Here is a 14,588-nt window from a genome sequence, read left to right as displayed (position 1 = left end):
ATCAGATGCTTAACAATTGTAGAAAATTCTAGTTAATACCTCACACATTGTGAGTAAAATAAAAGTGTTTTAAATAACTCAGAAATAAGCAAAAAACAGGATACTTAATGTTACACATCACAGATTAGTTAGCTCAGAGCCCTTCCTCAGACTTCCTCGGATTAGCTCAGTGTGAAATGGCAGAAACACTCACAAGTTAACTTCTTAAGTAACAAAGTTGAAACCTGAAACAACTTAAAAAAAGCTTGAAAGAACCAATGAGGTGCTTACTCCAAGGCGTAGTACAGGCAACCCCAGTCAGTCAATGACCACAAACAATTCACTATCACTGAAATGCTATACCAGCTTTGGCTAAGCTATGATGGCCTGGAACATCTGCTCAGACACACAGCCTCTACAAACAAACAACTAGGCCCAAAACACAAGTCTGAATATGGACAATGCTACACTACCAACACTACTTAGGTAGAAAAAAACTGCAAAAATGTTTAAACAGATAAAGGATCAAGGAGACTCTAGAGAATTCTTTTAAATGCAAACAAGTTATATGATGCACTCCTAGCAGGAAATCAGAACAAACAAACCCAACCAGATGCTTAACGTTTGTAGAAAATTCTAGACAATACCTCACACACAGTGAGTAAAATAAAAGTGCTATAAATAACTCAGAAATAAGCAAAAAACAGGATACTTAATGTTATATATCAGAGATTAGTTAGCTCAGAGCCCTTCCTCTAACTTCCTCCGATTAGCTCAGTGTCAAATATCAAAAACATCTTTAATACTTCTGCAATGCTGATAATACAAGTTTAACTGTGTAAGACATTACAGCTTTAAAATAATTAAAAATGTATTGGTGAACTATTATAACTGTCATCTCCATTGCTGTGGACGTCAGTCAGGTAAAATCCACAAACAGAACACATTTTCCTTTCCCTGCTCACACAGTTAAATGCCAAACATTCTTGTAAAGTTACAATACACTCATCTGTGATAACCATCAAATTAAATATAAACTAATAAAATAGGTCATGTAGCATTTTGTGGTATACTTTTTGTAATGCAGACATGGCTATGCCAAAAGAAAGGGATAAAAGAAAAACAATTCAGATAAAGGCTTTTTAGTATTTAGTGCATTTCATCTTTTAATGTTAAACTAAAAATATTTTGTAAGAAATTACAATGTATCTTGACAATACAGCAATGTAGAAAATAGCAAATTCTCCAAAGGCTGTTTGTTTTTTAGCAGTACTGAGTATCTAGATAAAAAAATCTCCAAAATATGATACAAGGGGTATTAGGTACACAATTACCTTTATATAGTGTAGTGTCAGTGTCTGATCTGTGAGCACTGTGAGTATGCAAATGAGGTGGTAGATCACTAGCATTCCTGAATACCACAGTCTGCATGAAGTCTACTGAATGCAACACAGTGTAAGGACCTACAAGATTATATACACATGCCTAACAATGCAAGGATGAGCACTGAGAAGTGCTCCGTGTTATTGGTTTGCAGGTGTATATGATTACTCTGACTGCAGGAACAATCACCTTTTACAGTGTCCCCTCTATTATGTACAGCTAGCGATGGCATGTCAGGGAGAAGAGACTTCCAGAAATTCTGAAAGTGCATTGAGTGACATTCCTAGCATTCAAATGCTGGCTTTAATTCCCAAGTTACTGCCCCTTAATAAAAATGATGTTCATATTCAAGGGGGTACTTCAACCATTGATAAGGATAACATATGGCAATAAAAGTGAGATAGACTTGCTACTAAGAAAGCATAGATAAGGCAATGAGACACCATACAGAAAGAAAGAGAATACACTTCCAGTGTCTGCAGTTTTTGTCTGATATTATTTGAATACATGGGTATTCTAAATGTTTGCATATCCCAATCATCCAGACATGTTCTGTCATGTGAGAAAAGACAACTTTCATAACTTGTTTCTGTTGCAATTTCAGTGTGACTCAATGCAATGTCACGTCATCATTATAACATAACTTTTTTCCTTACTAATATATATATCTTTGTCTGTGGCAGCTATGGGAAACACTCTTAAATGATTGTTTTCACTTCCCTTGTTTGAACATTCAGATCCATACAAGTTCCTGTTGCAAGATAACAAAGTCGATTAAACATGTGAAATGTACATTTAAAGTATTTGATCATAATTTGTTATGTCTGTTTGTAAAAATACTTCAGGTGGATGCAGCTGAACTAGAACTTTGATTTTTTTTTTCTTGCATCATTTTTGCACCATTTCACATTGTGCTTCATTGACTGGCAGTCATCAACAGCAAAGAACTTCACTGCCCAAAGTGAAAACTGACAAATTTTATTTGGACTGCCATTGATACTGCAATAAAGACTGACATTGTTGCAGTTTTCTCAGCACTGTGAAGAGTACTGAGTGAAAAAATTGAAGTTGTCACACTTCTGTCTCTGTGGCATAATGTTTAAAGATATTGAGCTTAAAGAAAAAAATACAAATGAAACATGGTTCAACACCTGTTCCCAATTCATTTTACTGAGGGGAGTTCATACTCAATCGTGACACTCATGTTGCTGTTTGGATGTGTTTATGTGCAAAACTCAACTAAGGTCAATATGTTTTGTAGACAAATATGGCTGGAGTTGTTACACATCCCTCTGCTACATGAATAGTACTTACTGCGGAGCATGGACCTGACAGATGTCCAGCTCTAGGGTGAAAGTGTAACTGAAGTGAATTGAGAGAAATAAGGCATAACGCATTGTTCAAGTCCTGTTTAGAGATCTCATTATTATTATTCACAAGATGCATTTTGTTATTTTAATTTGCATTTGCTCTCTACTTGAACTGTACAAACACGGTTATCTACACAAGGAAAAAAGTGAAACATTTAGTTTAGACTGCCTTAAGTAGCACAAGCAAACCTGTTAACAGTGTGCTTCCCTGAGCAACATTAGACAGTACAGAGTGAAGAAATTCCACCTCTTACATGCCTATCTCTTTGGCACAAAGGGTGTGCAGTGAGTTTAAAGAGCACAACTGATTCAGGGTTTGGATCCAGCTGAAAGATTCTTTACAATGGCTTTAACTTATTACATTCAGGTAATGCCTCCAGGTGCATCTGCAGTTAACTCCTACTGAAGCCTCTAGTCATCAAATATTGCCTGTTCGTATTTGCATCAATAATTCCAAAAACATGCTATGTACAAGGTTTTAAAAGATTTTATTTTAAGGCTTACACAATGGCAAACTCAACTGCATTAATATCTGACCTCTGTCTAGTGCAGGTAAATAGATGTTAACTGTTGCTTTTATATTAATTTATATATGTATATGTGTGTATGTGTGTGTGTGTGTATATATATAGGGTCTATATTATATCCTCAAATACTTAAAAAAGCGAACGCTGATAGATCAAAATATTTTCACAAAACTGCAAAATATCGAAGCAGCAGAAACTCAAATTTTTTCCTAGGGAAAGAATTTGGTTGTCTGTTTCTGTTGCTTCGGTATTTTCAGTGTTATGGTGGAAAGTTACCGGTCGGATTCAGGTAAGTGTGCGATTGTGTGGATGTGAGTGTTAGGGTGAGTTAAGGTTAGGGCTCGGGTTAGGTGTGTGTGCGATTGAGTGGACATGAGCGTTAGGGCAGATTTAAATGAGTTCGAGTTAGGGAGCGAGTGAGGTGAGTGTGCGATAGTGACAGACCTTAGGGTTAGGGTTTTGGTTAAGGTAAGTGAGTAGTTAGTGGTGTGTGCATCCTTTAGTGTAGGGTTAGGTATCAGATTTTAGGTGTATGTGTGTGGATTTCTGTTTGTTTGGTGGGCTTGTGTTGTGTGTATGTGTTTTGGATTAGTGATTTTTTTTCCCTTGGAAAAAAATCACTGATCTGACAGTTCGAGATTGTAAGCTTTCGCTTAAATTAGGTCGATCAATCAGCGTTCGCTTTTTAAGTGTTCAATGATATAATATAGACCCTATATATCTATATATATCTATATATATATATATATATATATATATATATATATATATATATATATGCATATATATATATATATATATATATATATATATACACACACACACCCACACACACACACACTCACACACACACACACACAATTTTCATAGTTTTTAAATATCCCAACCCATATAACACAGAACACCTTAGCCTCAAATGAATGCCTCAGTTATATGAATAAAATGCTGCTGACTCTGTGTGTGGAACTTGAGTTGTTGCTGAAATATTATAAGTTGTTTACAAAGTATTACAAATAATAGTTACTATGTTTACTGTGAATTATAAAATTTGGTGTAAGACCTAGAACCTAAAATATATGCCACTATAAAAATAGTTTGCGCTGAGAGTTTGCCATTTGTACTGCTTTCATTACCAATATGATTCTAGGGTTTCACTATGAAACCTTGACATTTCAGTACATCGAACCTCAGTTAGTGGAAGACCAGAGGTTCAAAGTACTGAAATATCGAACCTTGTGAATGAAGAAAGCCATACAGTGTGGAACTAGAACTTCACCGTTCTGTTCTCTGTAGTTAGTGCAATCTCGAAGTTGGTATATTTATGTAGCAGGGGGTGTGGGGAGTACAGGGGTGCTTGCCTACCTGCAAAAAACATGAAAAGAGAAATTTTTTCATTTTATTTATTTTTTTGTTTGTTGTTGATTTGATATTTCAGTACTTTGATCCTCTGGTTTTCCATGATCAAAGGTTCGATGTACTGAAAGTTCAAGGTTTCGTAGTGAATCTGGTTCTAGAGATATAAACATTTGTTTGAAATGTGAAGACATAATTTTGATTCTGTCAAAAGGCTTAGGATTTGCCCATTGGAAGTTACAGTGCAAACTTCCTGAGCTCCATTGGGGTGAATGAGTTAAGAGCCTCATTTGTCAAAACATTTTTATTTGGACTGTAACAATAAAGAAAATGGTACAATTAAACAAGCAATGTATCTGTAATGCCTGCATAAGTAAACTTTTTATTTAGCATATATCATTACTAAGTCACATATAACCTCAAGCTAATGTGCATTAATTTTTTAAACCCGAAAATGACATTTAATATAAAATTCACTTGCACATGTATGATGGACAAAATACTTTTTTTATATTCATCATGACTCATCACATACCTCAACTATGTTTTTAAGATTTATGTCTTGTGAAGTATGTATGTAACACACCTCAGCCTGTACTACTCAACTGATTCAGCTGCATCCACCTGAAGTATATTTACAAACAGAAATAACAAATTTTACATAGGAATTAATTTCCAGGACTAATAAAAATCATACACATACAGGCCTTTCTGAATTGTATCTCCATTCATTCTCAAATTAGTGTAATTCTAATTTCCATGCATGAAAAGTAGCTCTCCTGTGACAATGTCATTTAATAAGTTAACTTTCAGTTTTTGCATATTTTATCCCATGGGTTCAACTAATAGTGGAAGCTAGGTTAAGAACGGAGGTGATTATTAGCAATCAACAGTATGGTTTCATGCCTGGAAAGAGCACTACAGATGCAATGTTTGCTCTGAGGGTGTTGATGGAGAAATATAGATAAAGTCAGAAGGAGTTGCACTGTGTCTTTGTGGACTTGGAGAAAGCATATGATAGGGTGGCTAGAGAGGAGTTGTGGTATTGTATGAGGAAGTCAGGAGTGGCAGAGAAGTATGTCAGAGTGGTACAGGATATTATGAGTTTAGTGTGACAGTGGTGAAGTCTGCAGTTGGAGTGACAGATGCATTTAAGGTGGAGGTGGGATTACATCAAAGATCAGCTCTGAGCCCTTTCTTATTTGCAGTGGTGATGGACAGGTTGACAGATGAGATTAGACAGGAGGCCCCGTGAAATATGATGTTTGCAGATGACATTGTGATACATAGTCAGAGTAGGGACCAGGTTGAGGAGACCCTGGAGAGGTGGAGATATGCTCCAGAGAGGAGAGGAATGAAGGTCAGCAGGACTAAGTCAGAATATGTGTGTGAATAAGAGGGAGGATAGAGGAATGTTGAGGATGCAGGGAGTAGAGGTGGCAAATGTGGATGAGTTTAAGTACTCGTGATCAACAGTTCAGAGTTATGGTGAGTGTGGAAGAGAGTACAGGCAGGGTGGAATGAGCGGAGAAGAGTGTCAGGAGTGATTTGTGACAGACGGGTACCAGTAAGAGTGAAAGGGAAGGTCTACAAGAGGGTAGTGAGATCAGCTATGGTGTATGGGTTGGAGATGGGGCCACTGACAAAAAGGCAGGAATCAGAGCTGGAAGTGGCAGAGTTAAAGATGTTAAGATTTGCACTGGGTGTGACAAGGATGGACAGGATTAGGAATCAGTATATTAGAGGGTCAGCTCGTGTTGGACGATTTGGAGACAAAGTCAGAGAGGCAAGATTGCATTTGTTTGGACATGTGCTGAGGAGGGATGCTTGGTATATTGGGAAAAGGATGCTAAGGATGGACCTGCCGGGTAAGATGAAAAGAGGAAGGCCTAAGATAAGGTATATGGATGTGGTGAGAGAGGAAATGCAGGTGGTTGGTGTGACAGAGCAATATGCAGAGGACAGGAAGAAATGGAAACAGATGATCCACTGTGGTGACCCCTAACAGGAACAGCCCAAAGTGAAGAAGATCCCATGGGTTCATCTCCCAGCTGGTACAACAATATTTTAACGTAATGTAAGCCTCGACTTCAAAATATGTAACAATGTATCCTCTTTTCCTTCCAAACTGCATGGAGTAAAAGCCATGCCATTAATAATTCCAGTGCTGAACATTGTAACCTGTATTAATAGGTTGGTATGTGATGTATGTAGTAGCAATGTGTCTGCCAAGGAGTTAATCTGCATTCAATTGTGCTATTGCAGTCGGTAAGGCTGTGCATCTTTGTGTACAACTACTTACCCATAGGAGAGTGCAAGAACTGTGCAGGAATTCTATGCAGTAGCACACTTCCCTGAATTGCTGGGGGCAATAGATTGCACACACACAGAAATAAAAGCCCCACCTGGGGAGAAGGGAAAGGGGTACATCAACAGAAAAGGTTTCCATTCTATAAACTGTCAGGCTGTCTGTAATGCCCAAGATATCATCTGCAACACATGTACTGATAAGCCAGACAGTTTCCATGACTCATACTTATAGCACACTTGTGAGCTGTACACCAGGTTTGCTAGAGGTTACGATCTTCAAGGGCATCCATTGCAGGATGCAGGTTATGACTGGAGCCTTGACATATGATAACCATGAAAATCCCGCAGAATCCTACAGTGCAAGGATACAGTTTGGCCCATTCTCATACTAGGAATGGCATACATGTGTTTTGTTTGCTGAAATCAAGGTTCTGGTGTCTAAAAATATCAGGAGGTGCACTTCAGTATGACCCAGGCACCTCTGCTGAAATACTTACAGTTTGTGCCATGTTATACAATATAATATGCAAGAAACAGCTTCAACAAGGACAGCAAGGGACTGAGCCACCATTTCAAGGACCACAGGTAGGGCCAGCAGTAGCCAAAGATGATAAAGATGAGGAGTTGGATTTAGAACCACGAGCTGCAGATGGTGTTGGCAGATGAAGGCATGCACAGTACACCTTGGCTCTGACTAAGAGCAAAGAATAGCACACACAGTCACTATATAGCTCAAAGCCAAATATCCGATCCATATACAAATAGGAAAACTGATGCCTTTCCAGCAGTATAACCTTTACTTAACCACGTAATGGCTGTGCTCTGATTGCATAAAACAGGGACAACACAATTTGCACCTGCACTATTGACAAGGTAAGTGTGGAACCTGTAAAGAAAAAAATAAGTTATAGAACTGATTACTCTCATATGGAGATATGTTTATGCTCCTAACCAGATAATTTATCTGAGTTGCAGAGTTATATCAGTAATAACCTCCTTTATCAGCTTTTTGATATATTCATTTACTTATTACTAACAATAATGTGTGTCATGAATTTCAACTGACCATCATCTATAAAATATCGAGCAGGTCAAGAACACCTTCATTTGCATAACTAGACAAAGAAGCAATCATTCACAAATGAATATGAAAAATAAACTTCAAAGCTTTTCTTCTGCAATGCATATTTATATATGCAAGCTTGTGAACAGGCAAGCATTATCTATCCATTGTGTGCATCAGACTTGTATGGAATTCTAAATTATAAACAAGTGATGTGCAAAGGGCAAGGAACACTATTAATCACTGGCACAGAGTGTGTGTGTGTGGGGGTGGGTAGATGTGCGAGTGGTATGAGGGCAAAGCTGATGCCAAAGAAATGAGTGTCTGCAAGTAAGAAACACATGTATCTCTCAGGGTATATATTGCTCAGGGCCAGTAACAACAGATGTAGAACACTCAATAATACTGTTTAGATAATTTGCTTGTGTGTGAAGTGGTATGGGTAAGTGATTTTTTTTTGTGTGTGTGTGTGTGTGTGTCTCTACATAAACACAATCAAGCACTGTGCTAACAATGTCTTGCATGTCAGACAGGTGCGAGCTGTGCATGGTAGAGTAGTCATTTTAGCATCATTGCCTCCAGCCACAAAAAACACCTCTCCCAGGTGTTTACTGCTACTTCTGTGGCCCTGGCTAGTCAGGGTTCTACCTGAATGTGAGCAATGTCTGCTGGATGAGCTCTGTTATGACTACTTCCCCATGGCATATGACATCTGGGTAAGGACATAGCATTCAATGATGCTGCAGTGGATGTAGTGTCACTAAAGGAGTGGGATCTTGCACGGCCATGTCTGCCAACACCAGATGATGTATTGGCTCTCCAGTTACATGAATGCCCACCCACCCCCAATGGATATTCTATCACAGACACTACATGATCCAGAGTGTCATTCATTCTGTCCATGGAGTGGCCCATATGATTCAGAGAGTCAGTTACTCAGTTCAAGGCATTGGTGTACAACATGCCTGTGCATCTACTACAGCTCTACACAGATATCAAGTGGCACCTAATGACACACCAACATTAGGAGGAGAGTGGCCATCAGGCCTCCTCTGAGCAACTCTATCAAACCTCCTGTGTGAAACTAAGTACTCACAATGCTAGTGGGAGAACAATGGCTCTGCAACAGGAGTAACCCCATTAGCCTGATTAATTGTCACCCCCAATCTATATCAGAGGTCCCTGTGCCATGGGTATGTGTAGCCAACTGACTGTGTCCATAATATGGACAGGGGATGTGGGAGCCACAAACTCAAGGTCAAATTGACCTTATGCACCCAAATACTGTGGCTCTTTATTGCCACCATCATCATCTAACGATACTCTGACATCAGGCCATAGGAGTTCCATATACATATATAAAAATATAACAATGTCTCTTGCATTTTGCATATCTGGAAGGTCTGCTTATGAAACTCTGTGTCTGCTATACACATCTGCACCAACATCAAGGATTCTGAGGGAACCCCCCTGTTGAGCTGACAGTAGACAGGAACTCCTCTATTTCAGTTAGTGGTGGTTAAGTAGCAGGATCAACCCCCATAGCCAATTGTTCCCAGGCAAGTACTGTCATCTTATAACATGCAGAGATTATCATATCACCCACCCTGTGCTGTTTCTGGGAGTCAGTCTCCCATGCCCTTTGACAGCATTAAAGTCATTGACCACCTGCTGATTTATTTTTTCTCAGGCAGATTGATCACCTCTACTTCTCCCTAACAGAGACGCTCCATCATAATATAAGGCCTGGAAATTATCTCATTTTCCTCATCACTATATCATGGCTTGCTGGGTACAGATTTCTTTTTGGGTACTATATCCCTGTATGAGGTAAAACCGAAAATAGACACATAATTACACATATAATACACAGACAGGATGGCTAGGTATGACTGTGTGCATCCAATATGCACACAGAAATTTAAAGTTAATGCTCCTTATGACTACACACAAGTTAGGACTGTCCCAATCCCCACCAAAAAATAAACCTAGCTTTACAAAATCATAGGTTCATAGGTAGGTACAAGGCTATTGGCCCTATGGCCTATATATGCCTAGCCAAATGGTACCCTGGCTTTTGCCACCCAAGAAAATTATTTTCTTGTGCCCCTGACAAGCATAGCCACAGAAGTGATGCCTGGGGTGAATGTCCTATCTCCCTTCCAATCATCAAGATTTTTCTTGAAGAGTGCTAATGAGGAGCTTTGTTTGATATAGATAGATAGTTTGTTCCAGAGTATGGGAAGTCTCTGGGACATGAATTTATCCCTCCAGCATGTTCTGTTTATTGTGGTGACAAGGTTTAGGTCCCTAGAGTATGTAACTTGGAGGGATTGGGATTTCTTTACGTGGAGCATGTCCAACAGCTCTGGGTTTGACATAGCTTTATATGTTAGGTAGAGATTGCCTCTGAGTAGGCAATATGCGACAGAGTAAAGCTGGAGTTTTTTGAGACGGTCTGCGTAGGGCATTTGTTTGAGGCTGGTAATCCTCTTTGTGAGTTATATCTGTCCTTTCCAGTTGTCGTAGATGTCTTGTGAGGTACATACCAAAAGGGGTGTTGTACTCTATAATGGGTCTAATGAGTGATGAGTAGGGGTAACAATGACCTCTTTTTTCCTGGATGAGAAACCTTTTTTGATGAAGTGTGCCACATGGAAGGATTTCCTCACTACTGTGGCAATGTGATTATCAAAGGAGAGACTACTGTCCACCTGTGTCCCAAGTCTCTTATCACACTTTCGGTGTTAAGTAGACTACCACCTATTTGGTAGTTCATGGGTACAGAGTTTTTACCAAATGGGATGACAATGCACTTTTTGCCAATGAGCTTGAGGCCATGGCTTTAACACCAGGCATCTGTATCAGTGAGGCCCTTTTGTAGGATGTCCACATTGTTAGGAGTTTTGATTATGGCTGCTAGTTTGCAGTCATCTGTGAACTTTGTTAGCCAAAGACCTTCTGTGTTAGGCTGTACTTCAGAAAAGTGGATACCAAACAGGACAGGACCTAGGACTGATCCCTGTGGTATTCCACTTGTCACTGGTCTAAAGTTGGATTTAGAGTCTGCTGCTTTCACTGTGTGGGTTCTGTCAGTGAGCCATTTGGCAACCCATCTTGTGACATAGGGATTTATACCTAGTTTAGTGAGTTTATCTATAGTTCCCGAGTGGGGGATGGTGTTCAAAGCTTTGGTGAGATCTAGGACCAGCTTACCTTCATCTTTGGCTTTGGTGACCGCTTCAAAGAAGTCTATCAGGTTTAGGAGACATGATCTGCCTTTTTCAAACTCGAACTGGGTAGGGTCCAAAGTTTAGAGATTACCAATGTCATTGTTTATAAGTTCTATGATGATATGTTCCATAGCTTTGCAGACCAGGCTCATCAGGCTAATGGGGTTGTAGTTCCAGGGGTCCATGGTGGCTCCCCTTTGTGGAGTGGGATAACCATTGCTATGCACCATTCAGTGGGCACAAAGCCTGAGGTGAGTCTATGATTGAACATGGTACTTAGGGTGGGGTGCCAGTTCATTCTGTAGAAATGTAGAACGCAGCCTGAGATGTTGTCAGGTCCCATGGTGGCTGTGTTGGTTACTCTGACTGTAGAAACAATCAGCTTTTACAGTGTCCCCTCTATTATGTACAGCTAGTGATTGCATGTCAGGGAGAAGAGACTTCCAGAAATTCTGAAAGTGCATTCAGTGATATAGGAGAGTGACATTCCTAGCATTCAAATGCTGGCTTTAATTCTCCAGTTACTGCCCCTTAGTAAAAATGCTTTTCATATTCAAGGGTGTACTTCAACCATTGATAATGATAACATATGGCAATAAAAGTGAAATAGACTTTCTACTAAGAAAGCATAGATAAGGCAATGAGACACCATACAGAAAGAAGGGGAATACACTTCCAGTCTCTGCAGTTTTTGTCTGATATTGTTTGAATACATGGGTATTCTAAATGTTTGCATATCCCAATCATCCAGACATGTTCTGTCATGTGAGAAAAGACAACTTTCATAACTTGTTTCTGTTGCAATTTCAGTGTGGCTCAATACAATGTCACGTCATCATTATAACTTAACTTTTTTCCTTACTAATATATATATATCTTTGTCTGTGGCAGCTATGGGAAACACTCTTAAATGATTGTTTTCACTTCCCTTGTTTGAACATTCAGATCCATACAAGTTCCTTCCTGTTGCAAGATAATAAAGTCGATTAAACATGTGAAATGTACATTTAAAGTATTTGATCATTTTTTTTCTTGCATCATTTTTGCACCATTTCACATTGTGCTTCATTGACTGGCAGTGGTCAAGAGCAAAGAACTTTACTTCACTGCCCAAAGTGAAAACTGACAAATTTTATTTGGGCTGCCATTGATACTGCAATAAAGACTGACATTGTTGCAGTTTTCTCAGCACTGTGAAGAGTACTGAGTGAAAAAATTGAAGTCGTCACACTTCTGTCTCTGTGGCATAATGTTTAAAGATATTGAGCTTAAAGAAAAAAATACAAATGAAACATGGTTCAACACCTGTTCCCAATTCATTTTGCTGAGGGAGTTCATACTCAATCGTGACACTCATGTTGCTGTTTGGATGTGTTTATGTGCAAAACTCAACTAAGGTCAATATGTTTTGTAGACAAATATGGCTGGAGTTGTTACACATCCCTCTGCTACATGAATAGTACTTACTGCGGAGCATGGACCTGACAGATGTCCAGCTCTAGGGTGAAAGTGTAACTGAAGTGAATTGAGAGAAATAAGGCATAACGCATTGTTCAAGTCCTGTTTAGAGATCTCATTATTATTATTATTCACAAGATGCATTTTGTTATTTTAATTTGCATTTGCTCTCTACTTGAACTGTGCAAACACGGTTATCTACACAAGGAAAAAAGTGAAACATTTAGTTTAGACTGCCTTAAGTAGCACAAGCAAACCTGGTAACAGTGTGCTTCCCTGAGCACATTAGACAGTACAGAGTGAAAAAATTCCACCTCTTACATGCCTATCTCTTTGGCACAAAGGGTGTGCAGTGAGTTTAAAGAGCACAACTAATTCAGGGTTTGGATCCAGCTGAAAGATTCTTTACAATGGCTTTAACTTATTACATTCAGGTAATGCCTCCAGGTGCATCTGCAGTTAACTCCTACTGAAGCCTCTAGTCATCAAATATTGCCTGTTCATATTTGCATCAATAATTCCAAAAACATGCTATGTACAAGGTTTTAAAAGATTTTATCTTAAAGCTTACACAATGGCAAACTCAACTGCATTAATATCTGACCTCTGTCTAGTTCAGGTAAATAGATATTAACTGTTGCTTTTATATTAATTTATATCTGTATATGTGTGTGTGTGTGTGTGTGTGTGTGTGTGTGTGTGTGTGTGTGTGTGTATATATATATATATATATATATATATATATATATATATACATATATATATATACACACACACACACACACACACACACACACACAATGTTCATAGTTTTTAAATATCCCAACCCAGATAACACAGAACACCTTAGCCTCATATGAATGCCTCAGTTATATGAATAAAATGCTGCTGACTCTGTGTGTGGAACTTGAGTGGTTGCTAAAATATTATAAGTTGTTTACAAAGTATTACAAATAATAGTTACTATGTTTACTGTAAATTATAAAATTTGGTGTAAGACCTAGAACCTAAAATATATACCACTATAAGAATAGTTTGCGCTGAGAGTTTGCCATTTGTACTTCTTTCATTACCAATATGATTCTAGGGTTTCACTATGAAACTTTGACATTTCAGTACATCGAACCTCAGTTAGTGGAAGACCAGAGGTTCAAAGTACTGAAATATCAAACCTTGTGAATGAACAAAGCCATACAGTGTGGAACTAGAACTTCACCGTTCTGTTCTCTGTAGTGCAATCTCGAAGTTGGTATATTTATGTAGCAGGGGGTGCGGGGAGCACAGGGGTGCTTGCCTACCTGCAAAAACATGAAAAGAGACATTTTTGCATTTTATTTATTTTTTGTTTGTTGTTGATTTGATATTTAAGTACTTTGATCCTCTGGTTTTCCATGATCAGAGGTTCGATGTACTGAAAGTGCAAGGTTTCGTAGTGAATCTGGTTCTAGAGATATGAACATTTGTTTGAAATGTGAAGACATAATTTTGATTCTGTCAAAAGGCTTAAGATTTGCCCATTGGAAGTTACAGTGCAAACTTCCTGAGCTCCATTGGGGTGAATGAGTTAAGAGCCTCATTTGTCAAAACATTTTTATTTGGACTGTAACAATAAAGAAAATGGTACAATTAAACAAGCAATGTATCTGTAATGCCTGCATAAGTAAACTTTTTATTTAGCATATATCATTACTAAGTCACATATAACCTCAAGCTAATGTGCATTAATTTTTTAAACCCGAAAATGACATTTAATATAAAATTCACTTGCACATGTATGATGGACAAAATACTTTTTTTATATTCATCATGACTCATCACATATCTCAACTATGTTTTTAAGATTTATGTCTTGTGAAGTATGTATGTAACACACCTCAGCCTGTACTACTCAACTGATTCAGCTGCATCCACC

Source organism: Protopterus annectens, chromosome 17.part0 (assembly GCF_019279795.1).
Source record: "Protopterus annectens isolate FY-2018-M chromosome 17.part0, PAN1.0, whole genome shotgun sequence".
In the NCBI taxonomy this organism is placed as follows: domain Eukaryota; kingdom Metazoa; phylum Chordata; order Ceratodontiformes; family Protopteridae; genus Protopterus; species Protopterus annectens.
Note: the sequence above shows the minus strand (reverse complement) of the source record.